A 14347-nucleotide genomic window follows, 5' to 3' on the forward strand; every position below is an offset into this window, starting at 1 on the left:
GGTATCGCGTCTTTGGCGATTGTTTTCTTTTTCGGTCCCACCTATCAGCATTGAAGTATCGTTCTTACGTTTTTTTACAATAACTACCGTTGTACACCACCGATTTCGTCCGGGTTTTTTTCAATAGCGATCATTGTTACTATTTACAGCTGGTATCAGCTTGATAATCCTAAAAAAATACGAAAATGACAGTTTCGCTTATAAACTGCTAGCAAAAAAGTATCGCCCTGTTTGTTTGCATGGAGCGTGGAGGGCGAAACTTTAAATAAACAAACAAAAATACAGTTTCGCCCGTTGTATTTTTTGCTGTAGTTTAAGAAAGCAATATCGTAGAATCAAAATTTTCAGGTTAATTTGTTGCGTTTCAAAGCCCTCATTCGCATGTATGAAAAAAGCCTTAAGTTTACATTTGTAAGTATCGCCATTTTCACAAAAAAAGGGTTGAAATGAAATCGCAGCTCCGGATATCACGCTATCTCTGAAGTGCATGCGTGCATAGTTCCAAATTTTACTTCGACATCGACTTTTTCTAAAGGTGACTTCCCAGTAGTATCCTTGATTTGAATTATTATCGCTAATCCTAATGCCAAAGAACAAATAAAAACCTCTCGAAAACGAACCGTTTGGGAAAATCATCATCATTACTGGAATTTTCATTTTCACGAAACTTTTCGATATTCTTCCGTCACTTGCGTTAATGCACTGGGTGCACAGTGCTCTGAAAATCTAGCGAAATCGTCTTAGAGCACCAGCGGGTCTAATTCAGAGCTATCTGCGCGGCGAGTAAAGTAAAGAATACCAAAAATTAATTTCTATTCCATAATTTTCAGTTCAGCAATTCGAGAGATCGTGCTCACCGCAAGCCATGAAAAATAGACTACGTTGTGAAGCGATGGTCACTATTTATTAAAAAATCACGGTTAAATAAAAAATAAAATTATTAAAAAAATTTCAAATAGTTTATAATTTTCACAAACTTATTAAGAAAAATTGTTTAATAATCTTTCGTAATATTGTGTAAGAAAAAAGCTGAAAATTTCAGTATTTTCTCTATCTGCAACACATTAACCCTTAAGTATACCAATTAATTGGTACACGAATTGGAATAGGTTCGCCAAATTTTGGACGAAGTTTAAAAAAAAAACCCCTTGAAAATTACCTAAAAATTGTTGTAGTTCGATACAATAAAAAATCCCCAAAAATGAAATGTACCTATTAATGTGAAACACAGTGAATAATACATACAATAAAGACCCATTTTTATCAGTCTCATGGCGTATTTTAGGCTGACAAAATGGGGACATTGACTAAAACGGGCATTTTTTTTCTTTATTATAAACTAAAGCTGTTAAAATATTCTTCCCGTCCCTTGATGTAGTCTGATAACTATTTCTGATTATGATGAACTTTTTATTTTTGCATATTTCCATCTTCATGATAAGGAAAACATGCCCAAGAAAGGATTTACTCGAATTCAGTCTTGTTCGTCTGCTAGAGCCCATCAAACATATGTTTATATTTGGCTGATAAAATCAGGGTTTCAATGTATTATAATAGATATTCAGCATTCGAAGAAGTTTCTTGTGAACGAGTGTAGAACGACTTTGTTTTTACTTACTTGAAGTCAGCGGCGTAGCCAGAAATTCGGTTTGGTGGGGGTTTGGTGAAAATCGATCATACTGTCCAAACGGCATAATTCCGAAACCGTAATTTTTGAAGTTTTAAAATTATGCAGAATTAATTTTTCAGAAAATAGTAACAGAGTTCGTGTCTAGCGAATTTGTTGAGACTTTATTGTAGTCATGAATATTAACCTGAGAAAAATCACCATAAATACTTCTTGGACGATATACCGTCAAAATTATTTTATCAAATGATGCGCTGTTTAACGTTTGTAAAACTCATCGAAGATACTAAACCTCCGAAGTTGGCGGTTTCAAAATGATGCTATCTTGACCTTAAATTACTGATTTTAAACATTTGACCTATACATATAATTGGTCATACAACAAAAATCAAATGCTCATCAAAATCGATCAGAACCTGCTAGAATCGAATGGACATCGTTATTTTTCATAAATTTCTCTCTACATTCGGAAAGTGTTATCCTCGTTATTAATCATATTACGTTTTCGTCTCAACTCGACGCATTCCCAAAATAAAAACCTGTCTTAATCCACCTAGTGGTGCAATTGTGCTTGTCTCATTTGTCCAGACTACGATTCCATGGCTGGTTACGTTCAATACAATGGTGGAAATGAATATTACATGTTCAGTACGATTTGCACATACATACAATGGATCGACAGCCACGATCTTGAGATACTATGTGATACTGAAACATCGCTTGAAACCAGCGGCGGATCATGGAGAAAGGTCCGGGAGGTCCAGATCCGGCCGAAAATTTTCAACTTGTTAAGAAATTTTAAACTAGTTTTGATTTTAAAGTAGCAACCCCTCACTGCATACTCCCTCCGGGCCGGTATGATTGACGATTTTTAGAGTGATTGCATAACCTTTCTATATGAGAAAGACAAAAATGTACCAAAGTCCAAAAAAAGTCAATTTTTGTCAAACATCTCAATGTTTCATGCATTTTAAAGTCATTTGGCATCAAAAATACAAATTTGATTTTGATAATTTTTCATTTCAGTTTATATGGGAATTTGCTGTGTGATTGCACTCTTCAACTCGTAACTCCGGAACCGGAAGTCCAATCAATAAAAAATTCAATAGCAGCCGATGGGAAGGTTGTTCATTTGAGACTAACTTTGTGCAAATCGGTCCAGCCATCTCTGAGAAACAAAGGTCACATTTTTTCCACATACACACATACATACACACACAGACATTTTCCGATCTCGACGAACTCAGTCGATTGGCATATGACACTCGGCCCTCCGGGTCGGGATTAGATTGACGAATTTTAGAGTGAATGAGAAAGGCAAGAACATTTTTAGCAAATGTTGAAAGTTATGCATTTTTTTGGTGAGCAGTTCTATGTTTCATAGACATTAAATCAATTTTAACTTCTCTTCCTATTTAATAAAGACCCTTATTACAGTACGTCTCTACAAAAACGAGATCAATTTGAAAATAAATCTGAGGACTATGATTGATTGCAGAACTCTGAAATTTTCTATTGGAATGTTTTCAGGCAGGAATTTGATATTGATGCTATTAGACAACTGTGAAATCAAGATCAGTTACATATCAGGACCCCATTTCGACAATTTATCAAAAGTCCTCATGATGTTTACAACAACAGGTTATCAATCTACGGATCAGATATGTGTTCAACTTCAATCCACTATTTTTTTGGGTGTGGTGGGGGGGGGGGGGTGGGGAGCGTTGTATGGTGTTAAACTTCAAAACCTTCTCTGGGCTACGCCATTGCTTGGAGTTATTTATGGTCATTAGTTAGAAAAATTGCAGTCAGAAGGTTCGCACAAATGAACATTTTTGCACTGATAAGTTATCAAGTTCCTTCCAGACAACTTGGAAGTGTTCGGTGATTATTTCTAGCGGTTGTAGATAGAAAAATGAAATACAAAATTCGTTTTGTCGAAATAATGTTTGGCTTATTTCAATGGATTATTTCTATATTGAACAATAAATAGGCGACAAAGAGTAATCCACAAACAACAAGCCATAACTTTTAAAGTATTCGAAATAGATATTTGAAGTCTTCAGTAAAGTTATTCGCAAAAGTAAGAGCTACAAATTTGTAGAAAGCATCATTTCGATATAATCACTTCCAAGAAAATTTGTGAAAATATCTCACTCATAGGGGGATCAATCAGCAAAAGCACAATACCAAAAGAGAGGGCATATTTCCTCCATTAAATTCTCCGAAGATACTATTGACCTAAAATAAGCCGTTTTGGCGTTAATAATAGATTACATGTTTTTGGTCATATTTCTGGCAATGGGAAATGATAAAAATCTTTCGTCCGCATTTAATGTTAAATATCTCTTTTGATAATAGTTTGATTTCAACAATCTATAGCTTGTTCGAAAGGTATTCGTTAAAGCTGTCTAAAACATATAAATTGTTAATCTATATTGTCAATTTCGGTAGATAATTCAAAAAAACTGCAAAAACGCCATTTTTACGCATTCAAACATTCATATCTTGGAAACTAACCATCAGAATCAAAAACAAATTAATAGCGTTCATACTGTTTTTTAGTTCTTTCATTTAAAATTGGTTTGGATAAGATCGGTTCAGCCATTGCTGAGAAACACGAATGAGAATTTGTCCATTACATACACACACACACACAGACACACACACACACACACACACACACACACACACACACACACACACAGACATTGTCCCAAATCGTCGAGCTGAGTCGATTGGTATATAAGACTCGGCCCTCCGGGCCTCGGAAAAAATCTTGAAAGTTTGAGCGAATTCTATACATTTCTTTTATAAGAAATGTAAAAAGATAGCATAAGCGCCGTAAGAAAGGAACCCGACCAACTTGACCCAGGCCGTCCCATTGAGGATTTTTTCGGCTCCCTCAGTGCCCCAGTGTACAAAAATAATTGGAGGCTAGTGTACAAAAATAATAAGGCACTAAGATTAATTAGGACACAGTTATCCTATGAAGAAAATCATCGAAAGTTAATGTTAATAGATGAGAAAAGCTAAATTACATCACTAGCGGGATTGAACCTTTTTTTTTATTTTTATGCATTGAGATACTGCAACGTTATTTAAGAAAGTCTATTGAATAAAATTTGATTGTGTCACCAGCACACAGATCTGATTGAAATACTGGTCTCAAACATGCCGCCCATCTCTGGTTAAGAAGTCGATATGGGCAACTTCTAAAAGCTCGGAATATAATAAAGTACACGGTCTTCTAGTCGAACCCGATCTGACCAGAGAACTATACGAGTTCGTTGTTAGGATTTTTCGTCTATCTGGTGGCCAACTTGATACTGCCAGTTACTGATGAGACGAAATCAAAAATTAGAAAATGTAAGTTACAAAATGAAAAGACCAACAGACGTTGAAATGAAATAAACTATAATCCACAACAAGACCATGCACCTTCGTCCTAGTTTAGCATTGCGGCCACTGCCTGTTATTTATTGGATTGTACCAGAGTAAGTGAAGCCAAAAACTCTGTGTCACGCTGTTACACTGAATTTAGCTTGAATCTGACCGCCCATCTAATTTATTGCCTCTAATATATTGATTTAATTTCTAAAATGGATCACCACGTTTTCATTCCCATTCAAGTTCTGGGGAGGAATCCAAACATGGTTACCAGCGTCTTTCCTTCTATCGGAGATCTGGGTCTCCTCACCTGGCTAAATTGGATTGAACGTTGAAACTTGTCATCACGCGGGTTCGCTTTTGGTCAGCTCCAAACTCGATCCGCGGCAGTAGCATTAATAATCATACCGCCGCCGCCGTCAGATGGAATATTGCTTTGTGGTTGAGCTGATCCAAACGAACCGAGAGAGAGACGCTCAGCTCAGCGTGAACAGAAAAATAATTGGAGTCGACATTAATCAATCAGACTTTCGGCGTAGGTCATTAGTGTTGTCTGGAGCACAGTTTTACCCCTTTGGCGCCGCCTCCTTTCCCATTCATGCAACTCGATTCATTTGGAGAAATAAATTTCCAGCGCCTTATGTCGACTGCAATGATCTTATCTCGAGCCCGTGATCAGTTCGAGACATATTGAATTTGGTCTTATCGATGACGATATTCATTTTATCCTGTAGCTTGCGTTTTACCCGCAGCTTCGTCTCGGGTCCCAAGCCATCAGATGAGCATACGTTATATTTAATTAAAACCCTGCTGTTACACGTATTCATAACTCACCGGGAATCGTTTTCCCCACAGTCGATTTCCCCATTTTTTTTCTGCCGTGGAAAGAAACTGATCGATCAGAGCCACACTCATTAGCATAAATACCTTTCGCTGCATATGGTGCAGCTGATGTTGGCTAAATAAGAGACACGAGTTGAAACTAGCATTACAATTTGTTCAAATCCGTTCGCGAATTAAAATAAATTCAATCGGATTAGACAATAAAAACTATTTCTTGGCGTGAATCGGGAATGGAAACAAGAAACAAAACTCAGCATTGAAGCACGCTTTCAACCTGATTCAAATCGGCCATAAAAGATTTAGAAGGCATTGGGTGGGTGCTTACATTGCATGGCATTGGAGGCGCAGGGTAGGGCTGGAGGCGTGTGCCACATATCGTTGCGGTACATGCAACAAACCTTCGCCTGAATGGGAAGTTACCTGGCCGGTCGTGGGACCACTGCCCGTAGTCGTAGTTTCCAGGCCTTTAAATGTTCGATTTTGTCCGCATTCAGCAAAAACCGGCGCGCGGAGAAATGCTTTCCTACGTCCCTCCGCGCTCGGGTTGATAGGCGGTTTGTTCAACGTGCATTGGCAGGACACAAGTTGGGTAGAGCAGGGCAAAACGCAGTCATCGTGTGTTTTGCGTATGGGTTTGGTTGGATTTCTTTTATTTCTGGATCGAATTTAATAAAATTTGCATAAATAACGAATGACACAATGTTGAATATTCTGTTTTATTTTCACGAACGAAATAATTTTTCGCTCAAGGTTCGCTATCCCATTCGCTATTAAGTTTTCTTCAGCGTAGAAGGAATCAACTTGCATATAAAATGAAGCAAAGCAACCTGGTGCTCCGAACGCATGCTAGTTAAAGCTGTAACAGCAAACGAGAAAGCTGTTTTTATGTTTGTTCCCAACGACGAAGACTTCGCTGGCGAAGCTTTTCACGAGGGACTCGTGATACCTAATGGATTTTAAGAGAGAATCTCAAAATCTCGTTGACCAATCGTTTTGAACCGAATTAACTTTACCCCGCTCCCCTTAAATCAAACATCTAAGAACATAAATTTCAAAATATATTTGATGAATCGTTCACGTCACATATGGTAATATCTGCTATGCTTCGTTATATGGTCTAAATAGTAGTAGGACTTCGCCAAGATTCCAACTTTGAAGTTTGGCATTGAATAAAGTAGCAGCGTGTGTTATTCTCAAATCCTGTTTGGGGACTGTTTTGTTTTAGCTTTATCGTTCGTTTGCACTGTGCGCATCTAGTAATACAGTGGTTCAGTTCCTCTTGCTATTTCAATGCCTTTTGCTTGGATATTATTAATGGTTATGGGTGTGCACTAAGTTTAAATGGATGTATCCCATCAGGCATAAATACGTTAGGAATAAGGATGTTAGACATACGTATGATGGGCATAATGATCGTTAGGCAAATATGGAAATATGGACGTTTGGATAATATACGTTAGGCATAATAGACGTTTGGCATAATGGACGCTAAGCATAAATTATCATGTTGATATTTCACTAAAATAACACATTTTTCAAAGGCGATGTCGGATGGTAAAAGTGTGAATGTTCGCACTTTTTTAATCTTGTAGAAATAAGCTATAAGCTGACTAATGTCGATTAACATTTTATCCCACTGTATTACCCTTCCGGCAGTCGAGCTAGTGCACTGAGTGCACGCTGCTCTGAAAATCTAGCGAAATTGTGTTAGGGCACCAGCGGGTGCCCGTCCAGTGAGTCATTTGTGCGACTTCCGGAGGGTTAAATTGAATTTTTTTTGCCCAAATAAAAGAACTTATTTGTATTTGGATACAGAAAACACACACGTATACTTTACATACATGCATGTTGCAATTATCCAATAAGAAAATATGTGATTTGAAGAGCAGCTCACGATATGAATGATCAATTTTATTACTGTTCATTCTACGAATATATAAATTTGGCTGCTTATACAATGATTTCTTCCCATATTATTCAATTTAATCATTGTAGTATTTTGCCATCAAAGACGCCAACTATCTGATGCGATAGAGAGAGAGTATTTTCCATATACTGTAACAAGTCACCCAACAAGCCGTCGTTAACTTAACATCCGTAGCCTAATACTTAATCTAACCAAGTATACACAAGCTCCGTAAATTAATTGCCTTTTATAACCGAACTAGCTTAAATCTGAGGTCTCCAAAACAAAGGCAAAAAAATAATTTGTTGTTCATAATTGAGAATTTTTTCTCAACATTTAGTTACAGAGAAATGAAATGTGTAAGGACAAAAACTGTCCACTTAATTGAAGATTCCTCCAGCCCCACTTCTTCAATAATATGAAAAAGGAACAGTAAATCTACGCCTATGAGGATCAAGCAAATTTCATTATTCATTTTGCAAGCTCTCGTTAAAGTTAAACAAGGAAATGATGTAGTATAGCCTAGATTTTACTAACCGAAAAACAGCCTAAGGTTAAAATTTCTACAATAAAAATAGCTGTGCGATTTTTTTATAAATTATGACTATCGTCCATTATACCTAACGTACAATATACCAATTGAACATGTCTATCGCTGTTATGCCTAACGTACTTATGCCCAATATATGTATGCCTCGCGTACTTATACCTAACGTCGCGCATCCAGTTTAAACTGCTTTCTGATCAATAGCTGGGAACAATAGTTTGACTCTGATAATCAGAAATAACTTGACGATTGATAACATTACACGGTTGTCATTTTACATGACTGTTACGATCGATAACAAAAATTAAATTTGCGTGAATTGTTTTGTAATTTCGTCCTATGTTAAAAATGATGTGTGGGATTTTTCATTGTTTCTATTGCCTAATCTTTCAACTTTTAACATTTTACCGGAAAGGTTATATTCGCTTAGGAGAATGTCTGCGTCGAAGACAAGCTTCGCGTTAGCATTGATAACCTCATTAGACAAGCTAATGAGATGACCTTCTGCGAGTGTTTTACGCGTGATTATCGCGTATACATTCCTTCGTGTGACGTAGGGATCGATGGTGTTATCACCGAAGCTAGTTGAATATTTACTGAACTATCAAATTGGTCGTGTGGCCATGTGGTTAGATGGTCAAACAAGTCAAGATGCAATCTCTTGCATTAAGCACCAAAGAGGGCAAAAAGGTTCACAATACTTTTGAAGTGGTTGCATATACAGTTGCGGGAAGAAGAAAGCTAATTCGTCATGTTACTAGAGGATTACATACAAATTATATTTGAAAAAGCGAAAAACAGTTTGTTAGCATTAAAAAAAATAGAAAAAAATCAAATTTGTGATAGTTGGCCGCTTCCCCGAAGCGCTTTTTTGCAGATACTTGCGATAAAAAAGATCTGGTCAAACAGGATGGCAGTTGTCTTTTTCGTATTATGCCAAGTATACACGAGGTTCAACCAAAAGCATAGACAGACATTGCATTTGGTTGTTGGGGTGGTGAGAGGGTGCAGAGGAAATGGTGTTATTCGTCGTATTTGTGCGAATATACTCAAAAATCCTACAAACCCAAAGAGTTAAGTCAGAACTTTTTTTGCTTCGTTTTTAGAAGAATTCAACTTTTTGTCATTCATCTCTTTTTTGCTTAGAAACATCCCTAACCCTGAGTGGGACTGGGAATCGAAGACCGGGGAACTGCGTACTAAGCCGTACAATCAGTTTACCAACTACGCTATGCTCGCCCCCAATCTAGAGCTACTCTTTAGTTAAAGAAAGACAATCAACTTTTCTAATATGTTCAATAACTCGTAAATATAGTTTCGTATGATAAATCGAGGTAACGAAATATTAATTCAGTAAATATTATTGCACAACCAAAGAGAAGATTTCTTGAGCGTTTTTTCAAAACGTCATATCTGCAATGAGTTACTCTCTGTTTATACTTTCTCTTTCGATTTTTACGGCGTCACTATAACACTTTTCACTTATTTTATAGTACAGATCGAAAGACGGTGGTTTTAGCTAGCATATTATGCAAAGAGCTGAGGGATAAATGTTAAAGTGAGCGAATTATTAACAGAAGAGAAAGTAAAGAAAGAGAGTAACTCATTGCAGATATGACGTTTTGAAAAAACGCTCAAGATTTTATGTTTAACTAACATATCATCGGTGATTCTATCTAGCGAACAGTCACGAAAAACTCGCAAGGCATGCGGGGAAAACATATAGTTAGCTGCTTTAATTGCAGGTTGAAACTAACTATAAAGTAGTATTATTTTCGTTCCGTTTCGAGATAAACTTCTGCGACTGAGATGTGTTATCTTTGCGACGCATCTAGACGGTTATTGTTAATTTCAGTAGCAGTAAAATAAGACCCCCGTTATAGAAATGGAGCGCCTACTGAAACAAAAAATGTTTAATTCCACTGTATACGAATAGGAATACGAATCCTTTGTTTTTCGTACCAACGTGAAATGTTCCAACAATATTAGAATCAAAAGATTTCTGTTGTGGCAGAGCGCACTATTTGTACATCCCCTAGTAAGTAATGAATGCGTTTGAAACACCATATTCCTTTCTTTGTGACCCTGTAACCTGGATGTGCATATTTTCAGGCTACGCGGTGTACTTAAGTCGATCAGTCTTCGACGTGTCTGTGCCAACCGAGGCATCAGGTCCGCACCAGTTGTGCTCAACCCTATAACTAAAGATATGCATATTTTAAGCACTTTTGTAGAACACATAAAGTTTCTAAAAAATCATTTGGACATTCCGCAAATGCGATTTATGAAAAATTATCATTTATAAGCAAAATAGTCGTATATATGCGGTTTTTGCAACGTGTTCAAAGCTTAATTATTTTTTTAATTTTTCTGTGGTCATTAGAGTGTGCAATACGAATGCCGCTGAAAAGATCAACTGAAGTAATTCTCAGCTGAGAATTTGGAAGAGGTCGGCGACTTCGAGGAAGGTTCGAGACGGCTTCGAGGCAAATTGCTGGCTGGGGGAAATCACGGAAGATGCATGTACGCACAAGCAAACTCGAGAGTGACGGCCCAATCTCAAGCAACCTGGAAGTCAGCAATATTTTTTGTTGTGATTGAAGACACCAGGATTGCTCGGCCCCGATGACCATAAAGTGTTTCTTATAGAAGATTCAATCTACAGCATTTTATTCACAGAATTAATAGCTATTTTATTCTCTAAGGTATAAATCACAATCTGAGCAGGGAAAGTGTATTAAGTCAGTATCACGAAGGAGGAATGACGATTACAGTGGTAATCAACGTTCCTAATGAAATCGGTGCTATATTTATTACATGATAGAACATCTTATATCAACTGAAACTGTAACACCAACTCACTGTGTCTTGAAAGACCATTAAACCTTGAATACAAAATGTGTCTCAACAATGATTTTTGTCAGGAAAGTTTCAGATTGATCTGATGTTTGGGAGCAAAACTCAGTTGTAGAAAAATACTACCAAATAAGAACTTTGCACGTGAGGTTCATACTTTTTGCACCCAAAATATCTGGGAATTGTTCAGTTCATCTTTTTAATCAGCAGAAGCAAAAATAATCACTACGCCAGTAGTGATTACTTTTGCTCACCAGTCACCATAGTCACCAGCGAAGCAAGTCAGCGCTTTGTTATATATCCAGTGCACAAACAATATTGCCCCCGCATTAAAATAAAATAGCCAAATGGAAGAAAAGTGCCCGTGCTACGAGATGGTACAATTTCGAGCGACTTCAAGAAAACTCGTGTTATCCCCACAGCTCAGGAAGTGGAACAATTAATTTAACTTAAATGGAGCTAAATCTCGCGGAAGTTTTGTACATTCAACTAGACCACGTCAAAAACTGTGTTTTTTATTTTTAGAAGTTTAGCCATGACAAAACACTTCATTGCAAAAAACAACATGGAATATGATGTCGAATTGAATAACATCTGAACCAAGATCCCCGTGTATATGGAAAATTAAGTGGTGGACACATGACCTAGCACCGAGCAGCAAGGCAGATCACATCAAACGAGTTATGTCGCAATACGGAGAAATGGAATCTGTTACGAATGGCACTTGTAGAAATTTTTCTCCAGTATTCCCAACGGCGTTCGTATTGTAAGAACGAGAATGACAAAACCTATACCTTCTTATATGACTATCAAATGCAAATCACCGAAGGATTGTGTAATCTAAAAGCATACAACGCTGATCATATATCTCGGGCAGACCCCTACATGCCAGTTCTGTAACCTGACAGTCCACTACAGAGAAAAACATGCACCAAAACAACTAGTCAAAACTCAGCTACTACGGATAACTTCAACCAGCAGCCACCGATACTTACAGATAAATTACAAACAAGCACCCAATCAACCAATAATGAAGAGCAGGGCCGCCTTGAGGGAGGGCGGGGGGGGGGGGGTGTTTCCCCCCGGGCTTGGAGTTCTGAAGGGGGCCCGGATTTTTAACAGAGACTAAAATTTTGACAAATACTTTTTCGACAAAAATTTATTTGAGCATGCAACTAAAAATTCAATATCTTGTGTATGAGGTAACTAGAATAGCAAAAATTCTAAACTACTGACTATTTGATATCAGCTATGTTTATACAAACCTAATTCTCACGTCGGTACAAGATCAGACTCGAGCGAGCATAGCGGAATTTGTACATCGAATACCATGTACGCAGCTCACCTGGGTTCGAATCCCAACCCCGCACACAGGAATAGAGATTTTTATAGGAAAATTCCTAGCCTGAGTGAAGAAGCGAATGACCTTAAAATTAAAATGTCTATAATCGAAACAAAAATATTTGAGAGCTCAATTGGTCAAATGAGTCATTAAAAACTCTTGATATACCTACTAAAATAATTCGAGATTAATCCAAAAATTAAATTAATTTTAATTTTATTTAACAAAAATATGATCAGACTTGTAAGGGTTGAACAATTAAATGGCTTGATTAGAAATTATGAAGTTGTCTTCAAATTTCTCCAATTTGAAATCAATTTTATTGATTTAAAATTCAATAAAATTTCCTATCTTCGAAAGTGCTGGATTAGTTTCGAAAATCATTACTGAAAGAAAAAACCCTGCTGAGGGTTGCCACACCGGTTGTTGGAGGCGAATTGCGTGTCTTCGTTGAGGTAAATCAGTTGGTAAATATTTAAAAAGTGCCATTTGGATTTACTTTACCCCATTGAACCTTCGCTTCAATGGATCAATGTTCCTCACAAAGATTTTCGAAAGAAACTGAAGTGTGATTTCACTCCCCGTGTTTGTTTACTGTGGAGCAGAGCAGAGCTCGCTCGGGTTACCCTTCACAGCGAGAGTGGCTGGTGCTTTTAGAATCTCTGTGAATATCCGAGGAAGCAAAGTACTACACCCAACTAAATCAATAAAACTTTTCACAAATGCAACAGCGTGTAACTAACTGTGAACGGCACAGAAAAGTGGAGTGCTTTACCAAAACATTACACTCTACGGTGAATGCGAAGAAACGATTTTCCAATTTGATCCATGTTTCTCAATTTTGTTCCATTTTTTCCAATTTGATCCATATTTCTCAATTTTTTTCCATTTGCATTTGTATTTCTACAATTTTAAAATTATGCTTTTTTGTCTCTTTCCATTTTATTTTAATAAATCTTTTCACGTTCCTTACTTTTGCTTTTTGTCACTTACTTTTATTTATAGTTTTTTCTCTGTTATTTCATTTTATTCGCAATTTTTCAAGGAAATTCTGCTTTCTTTATTTAATTTTTCTTATTGTTTCATATATTAATACCCTGCTTTTTATTTGTTTCTTTTGTCATTCCATCTAATTTTTAAATTTTGTCTATTTACTACATTTATTCTTATCATAGCCTTTTTCTATTTCCTTTTTTACCTTTCTCCTATAGAAAGGTTATGCAATCACTCTGAACATCGTTGACCTAATCCCGGCCCGGAGGGTCGTCTGTCATATACCATTCGACTCAGTTCGTCGAATTCGGCAAATGTCTGTGTGTGTGAGCGTATGTATGTTTGTGTAGGTACGTATGTATGTATGTATGTATGTGACCAAAAATAAGTACATCGGTTACTCGGAGATGGCTGAACCGATTTCATCAAACTTAGTCTCAAATGAAAGGTACAACGTTCCCATAGGGGACCATTTATAAATTACGTAACGCTTTTAGGGGGGGGGAGAGGTACGAAAAGTTGTGACAAGTTGTGACATAGGGGGGAGGGGGTGTTAACTAGATCGTTACGTAACATGTTTTCATCGAAAAAAAAATTTTTTTCTTGGAATTTGTTACGTAACAGGGGAGGGGGAGGGGGGTGGAAAAATTTGTGACAATTTGTTACATAGGGGGACGGGGGGGTCAATTTTGGGCAACTTTTGCGTTACGTAATTTATGAATGGTCCCTAGGCTGCTATTGAATTTCATTAAATTCCGAGTTCCGGTTCCGGAGTTACGGGTTTAAGAGTGCGGCCACACAGCAAATTCACATTTTTGCCTTTCTCCTATAGAAAGGTTATGC

The 14347-nt window shown here is 37.1% G+C and overlaps 1 protein-coding gene across 1 annotated transcript in view; it reads left to right on the plus strand.

Moving 5' to 3' along the window:
* Positions 1-14347, plus strand: part of LOC131679531 (another transcription unit protein-like) — a 178101-nt gene that overhangs the window by 114226 nt on the left and 49528 nt on the right. The window lies entirely within an intron of this gene.

Source organism: Topomyia yanbarensis, chromosome 2 (genome assembly GCF_030247195.1).
Source record: "Topomyia yanbarensis strain Yona2022 chromosome 2, ASM3024719v1, whole genome shotgun sequence".
Classification (NCBI taxonomy): domain Eukaryota; kingdom Metazoa; phylum Arthropoda; class Insecta; order Diptera; family Culicidae; genus Topomyia; species Topomyia yanbarensis.